Here is a 16,878-nt window from a genome sequence, read left to right on the forward strand (position 1 = left end):
AGACTTTTTGGCCAATCTCGATTGAACTTATACCCAAAGCAGTGTGGGGTTTATGACCCTTGATCCTGACCATTGAAATCCATGTTGCAGGTCCTATTAAACTCTAGAATTCATTGCCAAAGAATGTGGTAAAAGCAGTTAGCTTAGCAGGGTTTTAAAAAGGTTTGGCTAATTTCCTAAAAGAAAAGTCCATAAGCCATTACTAAGATGAGACTTGGGGAAAATCCACTGCTTATTTCTAGAATAAGCAGCATAAATCTTTGTTACTGTTTTGGGATCTTTCCAGATACCTGTGACCTGAATTGGCCACTGTTGGAAACAGGATACTGAGCTTGATGGACCTTCGATCGGTACCAGTATGGCAATGCCTGTGTACTTATGTTCTTATAATGTATCATGATAGGTTTATCATGATACATTATAAGAACATAAGAAATCCAGGAGTGGTATAAAATCTCTCTCTTGGAACTGAGTAACTTGGCAGCTCTGAACTGAAGATAGAGATGACAGTAACTGAAGAGACCAGACAAGACTACTAACGAAAGGGGGCACTGGTGAGCACTCATTCAAGATGGTTGATGAGCTGTTCACTCTTCCTTTGAAATAAGAATATCCGATCTCTTTTTCCTCAGTTTTACAACTTCTACCTGAGTTTTTTACTTGTTCTGATATTTGAATTTGCAATATCATGTATTGCATCCACAAAGCATAATAAATCAGGCCCTGCTATTCTCTTTCCTTCAGGAATGAAGCACATCAAGCATGATCTTCCGATGTCGGAGAATATGACACTGGTCAAGCATCCTGCGCTTACTCTGGAAAACCTTATGGAAGAAATAAAAGCTATGCGGGATCACACATCAAAACATTACGAAAAAATGTGTGACCTTAAAACTGATCTTACATCTTTGAGTTGAAAAATTTGGAAAATAAAATGGATCAGGCTAAGCTTAAGAAAGCGCAACATAAAGATCAAATGCATAAACACCTTAAAAAGCTCAAGCAGGGAAAATAAAACTTCCAGGGGAAAAAAAACAGCATAAAGGTGTGGAGCTGCTGTCTAGGCTGCACTGCCGATGGCCCTGCCAATCCCACTCCTTCTGAATGGACTTGCAGAACCAGAAGAGCCATCAGTGGCATGGCCTAGACAGCGGCTCTGTACCTTTATGCCGCATTTGGGGTTTTTTAGTGGGAAGAGGCTGGGCTAGCAGGAGACAAGGGAGGTGAGAGGACCCATCCTCAAAAGTTTGCCCATGGCCCCATAAGTGGTTAAAGTGACCCTGGCTAGGTTAATGCATAGGTCATCATACTGGTAAGGGGAATCTATTCAAGAAGGTTGTATGAGCCAGCAGCCAAAAGTTTAGCAGAAAAAAGATAATTTTGTTTCACTGAGTTTATGCTAGGTTGGATCTTGTGACCTGGTTTGACCATGGTCTGAGACACGATGCAGTGCTGAATGGACCTTTGATCTGGCCCAAATGGCACTTCTCATAATCTTCTGCTCTTAAATAGCTACTGTACATGTCTAGAACACCCTCAGGCCTCAGGGAGTAGAACTGTGCCATGTCTGAAAACTAACATCTGGCAGGAGAAGAAAGATACTGCTTTCCTGCAAGTTATTTGGCCTGCAAATGGTTCCTTGATATTGGGCAGCAGTTCAGAGCAGCTCACAGGCAGCATAAGTACATAAGTAATGCCACACTGGGAAAAGACCAAGGGTCCATCGAGCCCAGCATCCTGTCCACGACAGCGGCCAATCCAGGCCAAGGGCACCTGGCAAGCTTCCCAGCAGCCTATCAAACCACGGTAACATCTAATACACCCCAAGGACTTCCTATTTATTTTTATTTATTTATTTTATTGCATTTGTATCCCACATTATCCCACCTATTTGCAGGCTCAATGTAGCTTACATAGTTTTGTTAGCAAAGTCATTAAAGTCCTACAGCAATGTACTTCATAAATCTAGCATGCAACACTTTCTACACAAAAAAATTTGCAAAGACAAGAAACGTCCACATTACTGAAAGATAAATTATAGTGAAAACTGAATTTTAAAGGGCTGCTTTGTATAGAAATATGAAGGTCAATTTTCAGTGGCCACAGTCTTTATAGAAATATGAATATTCAGCACCACTATACATTGTTGAATATATATAGAATGGGGTCACCATTGCTGGCTATGCCTATAGCAGTGATATTCAGCCACTATGGGGCATTTCACTAACTGGGCACCTGGTAGGTGTCTATTTTATAAAGTTTAATTTAACTTCATTTCATTTCATTCAACTCTGGCATTTATAATCCACTTCACCATCAAGTTCTAGGCGGAGAATAATTCAGACTGAAAAAAAAATGCAAATCAAGTAAACACTCTAAAATCTCTATAATCCAAAAACAATCAGTTAGAGGAGTGGCCTAGTGGTTAGCGTGGTGGACTTTGGTCCTGGGGAACTAGGTTTGATTCCCACTGCAGGCACAGGCAGCTCCTTGTGACTCTGGGCAAGTCACTTAACCCTCTATTGCCCCAGGTACAAATAAGTACCTGTATATAATATGTAAGCCGCATTGAACCTGCTATGAGTGGGAAAGCGCGGGGCACAAATGTAACAAAATAAAAAAACATATATCAATGTAAAAACTCAAAGTATAACAATATCCAGAAACACAGATCATCAGTCAAAATGTAGGTGCTTACATTCTTGTATATAATACTAGTGTTGTGTGAGTGCTTATGCCAAGCATACAAAAGAACAAGTGTTTGTGCATAAGTGCCAGAGACATATACACAACTTATAGTATTCCACCCACACCCTCACCAGACTACACCCATATGTATGTCTACCTGTAAAAAGTCACTATATAAGATACAGCCAGATAAGAAGTGGGAACAGGATCAGGCTCTTCAGAACAGACCAAGGACTCTCAATATGTAATTAAAAACGTTTATTTTGTGATGACTCAACACAGTACCATGTTTCGACACATACATGCCTGCTTCAGGAGACTTGGTAAATACATTTGTCAATTGCAAATATCTTCGGTCTAATCATAACTGGTCAGTTACGGCAAACAAGATCACATATAATAAAACCTTTTAAAAGACTGTTGATGGATTAGTTGTATATTCTAATGACTTATGTATGTAATTATATATTCATTCAACACTAACTCCAAAAATATTAGTGTCCCGTATAAATACACATAATTTAAGTATTGTTGGATCCATCAGAAATATATTATTCAACCCTTAGTTGATAAGTTTAGCCATTCCAGAGTAGGGTGAAGATGCAATCGTCCTTGATCCTTAAACACAAAGTCCTTATCATATATATTCAAAGGAGCAAGTAATTATCTTTTATTTATTTATTCTTTTTTTCATTTTTTCAATATATATAACAAAAGATTTTCTAAAAAATCAGGAAACTCACTGAACCAACATGAATTCATGTCTTGCCGTGCAGCTTCAAGGTCTGTCTCCAAATAGGTTCATACCTCCTCCGTAAGCAGAAAAAGGAGGAGGAAAAGTCCCTCATGCAAGCGTGAGCAACGAACAACAGTGAGGAGGATGTCAAAATGTTGTATGTTTTTTAGAATAAAAGACTTTTTGACATCCTTCTTGAGTCCTCCTCACTTTGTTATTCATCGCTTGTACCTCCTCCATGTCATAGAGATTTGTGCATAGCTAGGTATAACATGTTATGTAAGTAATTAGCATGTAACTATGAGCATATACATTACAGAGTTGTCCTGCACAGGAACAGTTGAGTGGTTTAACATAGGACTTGATTTTTTACAGTCCTAAATTAAACCACTTAGCTATATGAATACAGCTGAATTCCACTGTTAAATAGTCTACAGCCTTGTATAGAAAGCAGGGGTAACATAAATGACTCAGAACACACCACTGCGCTCTTGAATTCTCCAATTACTTTTAAAACAATGCATAAATCCAATTATGTAGGAGCCTCAGCAGCAACTCATTTCACACAGGAATAAACCCCGTGACTTGCCTGCATTGTCCTCGGCTTCCGTTATAAAACTTCTTAACCACTTTTTATTTCAATAATACAAAAATTAGTTTAAACTTTAAAACTGATCTTTCTAGTTTCAGAATACTGAGAGGAGTTGAAGTCAATGGCATCTTAGCATAGGACCTATCGCCCTGATGCAGCATGGTAAAACATGGCCCACCTTGACGCGGATCCGAATATGATATTCTGAAACTAACAAGATAAGTTTTAAAGTTTATACTAATTTTTGTATTATTGAAATATAAAGTGATTAATACGTTTTGTAATGGAAGCTGATGATGATACAGCTGAGTATTTCAGTATTTGCATACCTAGTTGTTCGCCTTCCCTCTGCCCTAACTCCACCCTGGCAGTGTCAAGATAGGGGCAATTAAAGGGATTTTCACTGGCATTATGCAGATGGCACTGATAGATGACTTCTAAATTTAACAGCAGACAATTAAAGTCCACTTGAATATTGGACTCCTTATTTTATTTTATTTTATTTTATTTTAATTTTTATTTATGAGTTATTAAATTTGCATTTATGCAATAATACATAGATACACACTTCACACATTAAAGTATTAACTAGATATTTCAAAAAGGCAAAGACATCTTCTTATTTAGTCCACAAATATTGACCCAAGATCTAGGAAATTACAAAAAAGTAAAGGGAAAAAAATATATATAGAGTAGATAGAACCTTCAGTATCACAGCCAGGTTAAGCGCTAGCAATCAAGGAATTCACAGCAATTATTCTTTAGTTGAAATAAACTCAATTAACTGCCCTGGGTCAATTAACAGCATTCAAAGAAATATAACATTTGCAAGGAAACTTTAATATAAAGGATCCTCCTAATCGGAGAACCCTCTCTTTTAACGTCAAAAACTGCTTTCTTCTTCTTTGAGTCTCTCTACAAAAATCTGGAAATATCTGTATTTTTGATCCAAGAAAAGGAGAGTTGGACTCCTTATTTTTACATAGCACACATTAGTCTATAGGAAAAGAAACCTATTTTGAATTCCTAACAAAAAATACAGTTCTCTGAGGAGCTGCTGCAATGGTACAAGCTAAAGAAGCTGCTTTTGTATCGTTATTCCTATTTTCATTGCCTGTATGCCAGTGTCTGTCTCTAGAAATCAAACAACTGGAATTTGCCAGTTATAGATGTACTGTTATATACACATCACAAATTAGTGATCTTATGTACAGTACATATTAAACCAGAACACATAAAATTAAAACGTGGGATCAGACAATAGACCCGAGTATCTTCTCAGCATGTTTCCATAGTGTTTGTCAATGGACATACAATACTTATTGAGACCCAGCCATCTCCTAATCATTTGATCTTTGTATTTACTGTGGGAAAGCTATGTCTAGATTGCTTTTTCTCACATATAGTTGCTTGTGTGTCACATTCCACCCCCATTGTCCCCCTGCATCTTAAATGCATGCAGTGAAATATGTATTTTAAACAAAGGTTTCATAAGGGAAAAGAAGTGGAAGCACATCAGGGGAGCTTTGAACTGGAGCACCTCCAAAAAGAAATTCTAAGGCTTGCTAAAAGTCAATCCGGAGCAGAATAGAGGACCAGCATGAAGCCGAATGAAAATCTCATACTTAATTGAGCCATTAAATTCTTTAGAGGAATGTCGGGACTTATGCACAGAGGCTCTGGCATGTTCTCTGTGACATTTTGCTTCTTCAGAAAAGTCTCACAAAAGCGTTCTTGGGATTTTCTGCTCCTTCCTTCTGGCTCCCTTTTCAGCCTACTTTCTGCTTTTATTTTTCATTCCACCATGTCTGCTTTAGGGTCTATTAGCTAGGCTTGTGGCGTATTCTCTCTCTACTTGATAAATGTTCCATATCACCAAATATATTCTTTCTGTGCTAAACATAATAATAACAACAACAACAACAAAACAACCCAGGATATTCTATTTATTCTACTATCTTGCTGAAACTAAATGTTTGTGCACTATTTGCAGGACAGGTTCAAATTTAGCATTAAAAAGTTACCTATAAACAGAGATTGTCTGTAAAGAAGGATTTTTGTTTTCTAGAAACAGAGTAATGATGGCAGATAAACACCATTTGGGCCATCCACTCTCTGCCTATCCATACTATTTACTATCTTTTCATCTCCCTTCGAGATCCTATGTGCTGGTCCCATCCTTTCTTGAAGTCAGATTCTTTCTTGAACTCATCACATCAGATACCCATGGACTATGTTTAAGGTGACCATTTGTATATTTTTAATACAGATTTTGAATAGATGGTTTCATTTCGTAGAATGCAAGTCCCGTAAGGACTCATTCAGGGCACAGGCAGCTTAGAGCACCCTGATACAAAATGTACATCACAGTCTGTGAGTAGGAAATCAGCACTTGGTATGTGATAACAGCAGTAGCAATGATTTGTTTGATATGGATGATTTATTACTTATTTAGATTTTACCTTTTTCAGTAGTAGCACAAGGTGAGTTACATTCAGGTACACTGGGTATTTCCTCTATCCCTGGAGGCATAGGCGTAGTTTGACTGTTTCATTTGGGGGGGCAAAGAATGGGCGGAGCATATTAGCATATCATTTGCATATATACATATGCAAATGAATATGCTAATATGGAGGAAGGAAATGAAATTTACAGGCAAAATATCACAGATGCACATTTCAAAAAGCTGACACATTTCAATTAATAAATTATGAATAAAATACTTTTATTTACCTTTCTTGTCTGATCATTTAGTTTTTCTATTCGCTTTGGTCCCAGTGTCTTCTGTTTTATGCAGTGTCTTCTTTCCAGTAGGCTTCCCTCTGCTCCCCACCCTCCCAGTCCCATCCATCTCTTGCTCCTTCCCTCTGCTTCCCACCCCTCCCAGTCCCATCCATCTCTTGCTCCTTCCCTCTGCTTCCCACCCCTCCCAGTCCCATTCATCTCCTGCTCCTTCCCTCTGCTTCCCACCCCTCCCAGTCCCATCCATCTCTTGCTCCTTCCCTCTGCTTCCCACCCCTCCCAGTCCCATCCATCTCTTGCTCCTTCCCTCTGCTTCCCACCCCACCCAGTCCCATCCATCTCTTGCTCCTTCCCTCTGCTTCCCACCCCACCCAGTCCCATCCATCTCCTGCTCCTTCCCTCTGCTTCCCACCCCTCCCAGTCCCATCCATCTCTTGCTCCTTCCCTCTGCTTCCCACCCCACCCAGTCCCATCCATCTCCTGCTCCTTCCCTCTGCTCCCCACCCCTCCCAGTCCCATCCATCTCTTGCTCCTTCCCTCTGCTTCCCACCCCACCCAGTCCCATCCATCTCCTGCTCCTTCCCTCTGCTTCCCACCCCTCCCAGTCCCATCCATCTCTTGCTCCTTCCCTCTGCTTCCCACCCCACCCAGTCCCATCCATCTCCTGCTCCTTCCCTCTGCTTCCCACCCCACCCAGTCCCATCCATCTCCTGCTCCTTCCCTCTGCTTCCCACCCCTCCCAGTCCCATCCATCTCTTGCTCCTTCCCTCTGCTTCCCACCCCACCCAGTCCCATCCATCTCCTGCTCCTTCCCTCTGCTCCCCACCCCTCCCAGTCCCATCCATCTCTTGCTCCTTCCCTCTGCTTCCCACCCCACCCAGTCCCATCCATCTCCTGCTCCTTCCCTCTGCTTCCCACCCCTCCCAGTCCCATCCATCTCTTGCTCCTTCCCTCTGCTTCCCACCCCACCCAGTCCCATCCATCTCCTGCTCCTTCCCTCTGCTTCCCACCCCACCCAGTCCCATCCATCTCCTGCTCCTTCCCTCTGCTTCCCACCCCTCCCAGTCCCATCCATCTCTTGCTCCTTCCCTCTGCTTCCCACCCCACCCAGTCCCATCCATCTCTTGCTCCTTCCCTCTGCTTCCCACCCCACCCAGTCCCATCCATCTCCTGCTCCTTCCCTCTGCTTCCCACCCCTCCCAGTCCCATCCATCTCTTGCTCCTTCCCTCTGCTTCCTACCCCTCCCAGTCCCATCCATCTCTTGCTCCTTCCCTCTGCTTCCCACCCCACCCAGTCCCATCCATCTCCTGCTCCTTCCCTCTGCTCCCCACCCCTCCCAGTCCCATCCATCTCTTGCTCCTTCCCTCTGCTTCCCACCCCACCCAGTCCCATCCATCTCCTGCTCCTTCCCTCTGCTTCCCACCCCTCCCAGTCCCATCCATCTCTTGCTCCTTCCCTCTGCTTCCCACCCCTCCCAGTCCCATCCATCTCTTGCTCCTTCCCTCTGCTTCCCACCCCTCCCAGTCCCATCCATCTCCTGCTCCTTCCCTCTGCTTCCCACCCCTCCCAGTCCCATCCATCTCTTGCTCCTTCCCTCTGCTCCCCACCCCTCCCAGTCCCATCCAACTTCCCTCTGCTCCCCCCCCCCCCGCGAGGTCCAAGATGGTGACTCCGTTTACCCCCTCTCTTCCTCCCTCCCTCCCTCCGGTGCAGGCAACAGTCTTCAGCTTTTCCAGCGTTCCTGGCAGCGGTAGCGTTGTACACGCTGCCTTCGGTCTGCCCCGGAAGCCTTCTCTTCAAGTTCCTGTTCCCACCTATGCGGGAACAGGAACTTGAAGAGAAGGCTTCGGGGCAGAGCCAAAGGCAGCCTGTAAAACGCTACCGCTGCCAGGAACACTGGAAAAGACTGCTGCCTGCGCCGCGGAGGGAGGGAGGAAGAGAGAGGGGTAGACGGACATGCTCCTCTCCGTGCGCTTGGCTTCCCTGCCCTCTCTGTCTGCGTCTCGCCTTCCTCTGACGTCAGAGGAAGGCGGGACGCAGACAGAGAGGGCAGGGAAGCCAAGCGGATGGAGAGGAGCGCGTGCCTGCATGTGTTGTTTTTTTTTTTTTAAACTAATGGCGCGGCGGCGCCTCGCATCGTTTGGGGGGGCATTGCCCCCCCTCGCCCCCCCCCCAGTCTACGCCTATGCCTGGAGGGCTCACAATCTAATTTTGTACCTGAGGCAATGAAGGGTTAAGTAACTTGCCCAAGATCACAAGGAGCAGCAGTGGGATTTGAACCCACCACCTGTAGATATCAAAATGGGTACTCTAACCAGTAGGCCACTCCTCCACTTACCCAATGCATCATGTATGTTCCACATAGAATCACACAAGTACACATAAAGGAGACATGTATAGGACCTATGCCAGAAAAGGCCAGATCATTCAAGTACATATATAGGAGACCGAGATCACATTCCACATGCCCTGGCTTAGGAGTGAGGTTCATTCCTGACATAGTATGCTCAAAACTAACCCACTTGGACAAATTGCCCTCGAGACATGTATAGGGCCAAACTGATTGAAAACAGGGACTGACTAATATTTTGTGCTGTTTAAGATGAATATATCTACCATGGAAAAGGCAAAATATATATTTTTGACCTGCCAGATTCCTGCTGTTCCTTTATACCTGAAGCCTGGCTGGAGCCAGAGTTGGTACATAGAGGAGACCTACAGGGATGTTGTAGAGAAGTTCCACCTCCAGTCAGGTAGCCCCTGTGCTACCTTGGAGGAGGGAGGTCTCCTAGAAGGAGAGCATCACCCTGGTGAAGTAGGAAGTACTCCTGTAGCCAGGACCTGCCCACCAGGGGATGTATTATCCTTTCGCACCGAGGATATATCTCCAAATGTTGCCCGGGAGGGAAAGGTTAGGACAGCTGTTGTACTTGGTGATTCGATCATTAGGCATATAGATAGCTGGGTGGCTGGTGGACGTGAGGATCGCCTGGTGACTTGCCTGCCTGGTGCGAAGGTGGCGGACCTCACGTGTCACCTAGATAGGATTCTAGATAGTGCTGGGGAGGAGTCCGCTGTCTTGGTACATGTGGGTACCAATGACATAGGAAAATGTGGGAGAGAGGTTCTGGAAGCAAAATTTAGGCTCTTAGGTAGAAAGCTGAAATCCAGATCCTCCAGGGTAGCATTTTCTGAAATGCTACCTGTGCCACGCGCAGGGCCCAAGAGACAGGCAGAGCTCCAGAGTCTCAATGCGTGGATGAGACGATGGTGCAGGGAGGAGGGCTTTAGATTTGTTAGGAACTGGGCAACATTCTGGGGAAGGGGGAGCCTATTCCGAAAGGATGGGCTCCATCTTAACCAGAGTGGGACCAGGCTGCTGGCATCGGCGTTTAAGAAGGAGATAGAGCAGCTTTTAAACTAGAAATGGGGGGAAGGCCGACAGTCGCTCAAAAGAGCATGGTTCGGGATAAGGTATCTTTCAAAGATATCACCATAACAGGGAAGATAGAGTATCCTGATAGTGAGGTTGCAAAAGAGATTGTAGTAGATCGGGTATCTTTAAATAACAATAAAAATCAGACAAAAGATTGCCAATTAATACTGTCAAGTACTAAGCATGATGTACTTAGGAACAACAAACATAGTTTGAAATGTCTATATGCGAATGCCAGGAGCCTAAGAAATAAGATGGGGGAGTTAGAATATATTGCACTAAATGAAAAATTAGATATAATAGGCATCTCTGAGACCTGGTGGAAGGAGGATAACCAGTGGGACACTGTCATACCGGGGTACAAATTATATCGTAGTGATAGGGTGAATCGGATTGGTGGAGGGGTAGCATTGTATATTAACGAGAGCCTTGAATCAAATAGATTGAAAATTCTGCAGGAAGCAAAACACTCCTTGGAATCACTGTGGATTGAAATTCCATGTGCAAAGGGGAAAAGGATAGTGATAGGAGTGTACTACCGTCCGCCTGGCCAGGACGAACAGACGGATGCGGAAATGTTAAAGGAAATCAGGGACGCAAACAAACTGGGCAACACAATAATAATGGGGGATTTCAATTACCCGCATATAGACTGGGTTAATGTAACATCTGTACACGCAAGGGACATAAGATTTCTTGATGAAATCAAGGACAGCTTCATGGAACAGCTAGTTCAGGAGCCGACAAGAGAAGGAAAAATACTAGACTTAGTCCTTAGTGGTGCTCATGATCTAGTGCAGGGGGTAACGATACGAGGGCCGCTTGATAACAGTGATCATAATATGATCGGTTTTGATATTGGCATTGAAGGAAGTGAAACTAGGAAATCAAGTACGCTAGCGTTTAACTATAGAAAAGGTGATTACGACAAAATGAGAAAAATGGTGAAAAAAAGACTGAAAGGAGCAGCTCGCAGAGTAAAAAACTTGCATCAGGCGTGGATGCTGTTTAAAAACACCATCCTGGAGGTTCAGGACAAATATATTCCACGTATTAGAAAAAAGGGAAAAAAGACTAAACGTCAGCCGGCGTGGCTAAACAGTAAGATAAAGGAAATCATTAGAGCCAAAAAACAATCCTTCAGAAAGTGGAGAAGAGAACCAACTGAAAGTAACAGGATAGATCATAAGGAATGCCAAGCCAAATGCAAAGCGGAGATAAGGAGGGCAAAAAAGGACTTTGAGAAGAAATTAGCGTTGGAAGCAAAAATACATAGTAAAAACTTTTTTAGATACATTAAAAGCAGGAAACCGGCCAAAGAGTCGGTTGGGCCGCTGGACGAAAATGGTGTTAAAGGGGCGATCAAGGAGGACAAAGCCGTAGCGGAGAAATTAAATGAATTCTTTGCTTCGGTCTTCACCGAGGAGGATTTGGGGGGGACACCGGTGCCGGAAAGAATATTTGAAGCGGGGGAGTCGGAGAAACTAAACAAATTCTCTGTAACCTTGGAGGATGTAATGGGTCAGTTCAGCAAGCTGAAGAGTAGTAAATCACCGGGACCTGATGGTATTCATCCCAGAGTATTAATAGAACTAAAAAATGAACTTGCGGAGCTACTGTTAGAAATATGCAATCTGTCCCTAAAATCGAGTGTAATACCGGAAGACTGGAGGGTAGCCAATGTTACTCCGATTTTTAAGAAAGGTTCCAGAGGAGATCCGGGAAATTATAGACCGGTGAGTCTGACGTCGGTGCCGGGCAAGATGGTGGAGGCTATTATTAAGAATAAAATTGCAGAGCATATACAAAAACATGGACTGATGAGACAAAGTCAGCACGGATTTAGTGAAGGGAAGTCTTGCCTCACCAATCTAATGCATTTTTTTGAGGGGGTAAGCAAACATGTGGACAATGGGGAGCCGGTTGATATTGTATATCTGGATTTTCAGAAGGCGTTTGACAAAGTGCCGCACGAAAGACTCCTGAAGAAATTGCAGAGTCATGGAATCGGAGGTAGGGTATTATTATGGATTAAGAACTGGTTGAAAGATAGGAAGCAGAGAGTAGGATTGCGTGGCCAGTATTCTCAGTGGAGGAGGGTAGTTAGTGGGGTCCCGCAGGGGTCTGTGCTGGGTCCGTTGCTTTTTAATGTATTTATAAATGACCTAGAGATGGGAATAACTAGTGAGGTAATTAAATTCGCCGATGACACAAAATTATTCAGGGTCGTCAAGTCGCAGGAGGAATGTGAACGATTACAGGAGGACCTTGCGAGACTGGGAGAATGGGCGTGCAAGTGGCAGATGAAGTTCAATGTTGACAAGTGCAAAGTGATGCATGTGGGTAAGAGGAACCCGAATTATAGCTACGTCTTGCAAGGTTCCGCGTTAGGAGTTACAGATCAAGAAAGGGATCTGGGTGTCGTCGTCGATGATACGCTGAAACCTTCTGCTCAGTGTGCTGCTGCGGCTAGGAAAGCGAATAGAATGTTGGGTGTTATTAGGAAGGGTATGGAGTCCAGGTGTGCGGATGTTATAATGCCGTTGTATCGCTCCATGGTGCGACCGCACCTGGAGTATTGTGTTCAGTACTGGTCTCCGTATCTCAAAAAAGATATAGTAGAATTGGAAAAGGTACAGCGAAGGGCGACGAAAATGACAGTGGGGATGGGACGACTTTCCTATGAAGAGAGGCTGAGAAGGCTAGGGCTTTTCAGCTTGGAGAAGAGACGGCTGAGGGGAGATATGATAGAAGTGTATAAAATAATGAGTGGAATGGATCGGGTGGATGTGAAGCGACTGTTCACGCTATCCAAAAATACTAGGACTAGAGGGCATGAGTTGAAGCTACAGTGTGGTAAATTTAAAACGAATCGGAGAAAATTTTTCTTCACCCAACGTGTAATTAGACTCTGGAATTCATTGCCGGAGAACGTGGTACGGGCGGTTAGCTTGACGGAGTTTAAAAAGGGGTTAGATAGATTCCTAAAGGACAAGTCCATAGACCGCTATTAAATGGACTGGAAAAATTCCTCATTTTTAGGTATAACTTGTCTGGAATGTTTTTATGTTTGGGGAGCGTGCCAGGTGCCCTTGACCTGGATTGGCCACTGTCGGTGACAGGATGCTGGGCTAGATGGACCTTTGGTCTTTCCCAGTATGGCACTACTTATGTACTTATGTACTTATGTACTTATGGTATCTAGCATCATGAGTCTTCATTTGCTGTTACCCAGAGATTCCTCCCTCTCCACATTCTACACCCCTCCCTCTGCCCCCAACATACCTAGACTACTCATTGCAGAGTTAGCACTGGGCCAGGGGCTCTGCATCCTGCAATCAGAAGCCATAAATTCAGCCACCAGGTGTCAGCCTCAAGACATGACCATGACTTCCTGCCCCCAGGGATTTGCAATGTTTGTAACAGTAACATCTGTTTCATTTTGACAAGTTTAATATACCGTCAATCACACAGGAATTATAGTTAATTGGTTTATATATACAGGTTCTATAGTAGAACAGGTTAGAAATAGAAGAAGAAAGGTTAAAAGAGAAGATATGGGAAGAGGGAAAACAGGGCTAAGTATGGAAGGAATTGTTCCGTGGAATCTTAGCGGAGATTGGGTAACGACGCTGATAATTGGGAAACAAAACAGGAGCTGGGCAGACTTCTATGGTCTATGCCCTGATCGTGACTGAATAGATAGAAATGGGCTGCAGTGTAAATTTTAAGGGGCTTTGATGTTAGCTTCAGAACTTAGTATAAGAACAGTACTTGGCAGACTTCTACGGTCCGTGCCCTGAGAAAGGGAAGGACAAATCAAACTCGGGTATACATATAAAGTATCACATACCATGTTTATCTTGTTGGGCAGACTGGATGGACCGTACAGGTCTTTATCTGCCATCATTCATTTCATTTACTATATTTCACGGATGCTGCAGAGTTACTTAGCAGAAGCATAGGAAGAGTGAAATATCCAGGTCTTTACTAGTTTCCTGAATTTGGGAAAAGATAGTTCATGTCTCTGTTCAGGTGGTGAGTGTTCCAGAGGTGTGGCAGTTTCACATGATTTATCAAGGCGGAGATGAGATGGTGGGAGAAGCAAGGCTTGCTAAGAAGATTGCAAATTATGAGATGGGGTGTATGGGATGAGGAGGTTCAAGAGACAGTCTGGGGCAGTAGAGACACAATCCATTATGGACCATATGCAGAATTTTGAATTTAATATGTGCATATGTAGGAAACCAGTGCATAGATATTAAAAGTGATGTGCTATGGAGGAGTAGCCCAGTGGTTAGGGTGGTGGACTTTGGTCCTGGGGAACTGAGGAACTGAGTTTGATTCCCACTTCAGGCACAGGCAGCTCCTTGTGACTCTGGGCAAGTCACTTAACCCTCCATTGCCCCATGTAAGCCTCATTGAGCCTGCCATGAGTGGGAAAGCGCGGGGTACAAATGTAACACAAAAAAAAGCATTGGGTGTTGTAAAGAAGTTTAATGGCAGTTGGCTGGATGAGTTGTGAGTGATTTAGAGACGATAAAGGAAGACCACGGGTATAGATCATTGCAATAGTCTCAGAGATGACTAATGTGAGGAGAATACAGAGAAGACGATGGTATAGAAGAGGTTTCATGGAACGAAATCTATGCAGAGTGAAGAAACATGATCATATTACATCAGTCTGCGTATGAAAGAATCCACATCTCTAGATACTTAGGAAGCAGAAATGCTGACTCAAGGATCAAGCCAAGAACTACCCACATGGCAATATATAGTGCCCCCCCCCCAGATTCTATATATGGTGCCCAAATTTGGACTCGCTGTCAAGTTGTGCATGCCAATTAATTGGTTAACGAACTGTTTACCATCAATAATTGGGTACTAACAACCAATTATTGATAGTAATTGGCACCCATTAAAAATTTACACATGCATCTGGCTGTGCGCTGTTCTATAAGGCAGGGTACCTACCTCCCATTGCGCATATTCCAAAAGGGGGCATAAGCATGTCATGGGCGTTCCAAAAAGCTACGCACATAGTTATAGAGCCTGCAAAGAGGTGGGAAAATGTGGGATACAAATGCAACAAATAAAAAAAAATAATAAAATAGAATACTAGGTAAATGTGACTAACTTGTGTACCAGCATTTACACCAATTTTCAGCAGGAGTAAGTCTGGTGTCCAGTTAGGCGTGGGAATCAGTGCGACACTCTAGTTTATAAAGAGCACCATTTTTAAAATTCCCTCTCACCTGTCACCTGAGTCATTAAGGGGTTTATTTAAAAAAAAAAAAGAAAAACATCCAAAAAGCGGCACAAAGCGGAAGATGGATGGGGGGTTTTTTTCTCCAAAATGTCCAAATCGCTATTTTTGAAACCCATTTTTAAAACATTTTTCTATGCAGTTTGTCTGTAGTGCATCCAAATCGCAAAGATGTGTGTCAGGGGCGTGTTAGGGGTGGGATTTGGGCATTCCCAGAACTTGGACATTTTTCTGTCATAATGGAACAAAACAAAAATGTCTGGAGCTAAAAGTTAAGATGTTTTGGACTAGACCTGTTTTAATAACAACTAAGTCACAAAAAGGTGACCTAAAGGACCACTGGAGGGATTAAGGCATGACTTCCCCCCCATACTCCCCCAGTGGTCACTGACATGCTCCCACCCCCCCCCCCCCCCCCCCACAAAGATGTGAAAAAAACCCCAGTACATATCAGCCTCTATGACAGCTTCAGGTGTTATAGCCAGTTCTATTAGAGCAGCAAGCAGGACCCTGGAGAAGTCTAGTGGTCAGTGCAGTGGACTGTAGAGAAAGAGACCCTGGCCAATATCTCACTCAATTTCACGTGTGGTGGAGAGTGTGAGCTCTGCAAAACCCACCAAAAACCTACTATACCCACACATAGGTGACACCTGCAGCCAGATAGACCTTTCTCTGATTCAAAAATTGCTATGGTCACCACTTGATTTTTGGACATTTTCAGCATAAAGTTCAAAATCAGATTTAGACGTCATATCAAAAATGACCCTCCACATTAGCTGTTCTACTATAGTGTAATTGAACACAGTAAAGCACTTTGTTTTTGTTTTGTTTTGTTTTTAAATCCAGCAGCACTATAACACTGGACATATGATGAGTGATTATATAACTGGGCACCTCCAATTAGAAGCCCAGAGAGCACACAGTAGGAACCTATTCACAGAATGGATATTAGGTACGTGAAATGGCCTCCTGGAAGAGGAGACAAAAACAGTAATAGAATTGAAAAAAACATGAGATGAGCACAAAGGATCCTAAATTATGAGAAAAAGTGAAAGATTAACTGGAGTCAATGGTATTAAATAGGGAGAGAACAGAACAAATTAGGGGGTCTTTTTACTTTACTAATGTACACCTAACACAGCTAACAATGGAGTACCACAGGATGCGCTCAGCTGTCCTGTGGTAACTTCCAAATTTGCACATGCTAAAAAATATTTCTATTTTTTTAGGGGGCATGTCAGGGGCAGAGTGTGGTCTTTCCTGTTCTAACCAGTTAATGCATCTATGTTTTTGCACACTAACTGATTAGTGGATGAATACCACGTGAGCACATACCACCCAATATTCAAAGGAAAGTGGCCGCTAAAATGGCACTTAAGCAGTTATCCGACAATATTTAGTGCTGGGTAGCCGACTT

At 43.4% G+C, this 16,878-nt stretch overlaps 1 protein-coding gene and 1 long non-coding RNA gene across 2 annotated transcripts in view; one reads left to right on the forward strand and one right to left on the reverse strand.

Annotated features, from left to right (window-relative positions):
* The window catches only part of LOC115466482, a 51,887-nt gene extending 50,934 nt beyond the window's left edge, over window positions 1–953 (forward strand). The window contains exon 3 of the long non-coding RNA XR_003941555.1: window positions 745–953. This is a non-coding gene — a long non-coding RNA (uncharacterized LOC115466482). The remainder of the gene's footprint in view (window positions 1–744) is intronic.
* AQP1 (aquaporin 1 (Colton blood group)) overlaps window positions 1–16,878 on the reverse strand; it is a 74,631-nt gene that overhangs the window by 29,142 nt on the left and 28,611 nt on the right.

The sequence above is a fragment of the Microcaecilia unicolor genome, chromosome 1 (genome assembly GCF_901765095.1).
Source record: "Microcaecilia unicolor chromosome 1, aMicUni1.1, whole genome shotgun sequence".
NCBI lineage: Eukaryota > Metazoa > Chordata > Amphibia > Gymnophiona > Siphonopidae > Microcaecilia > Microcaecilia unicolor.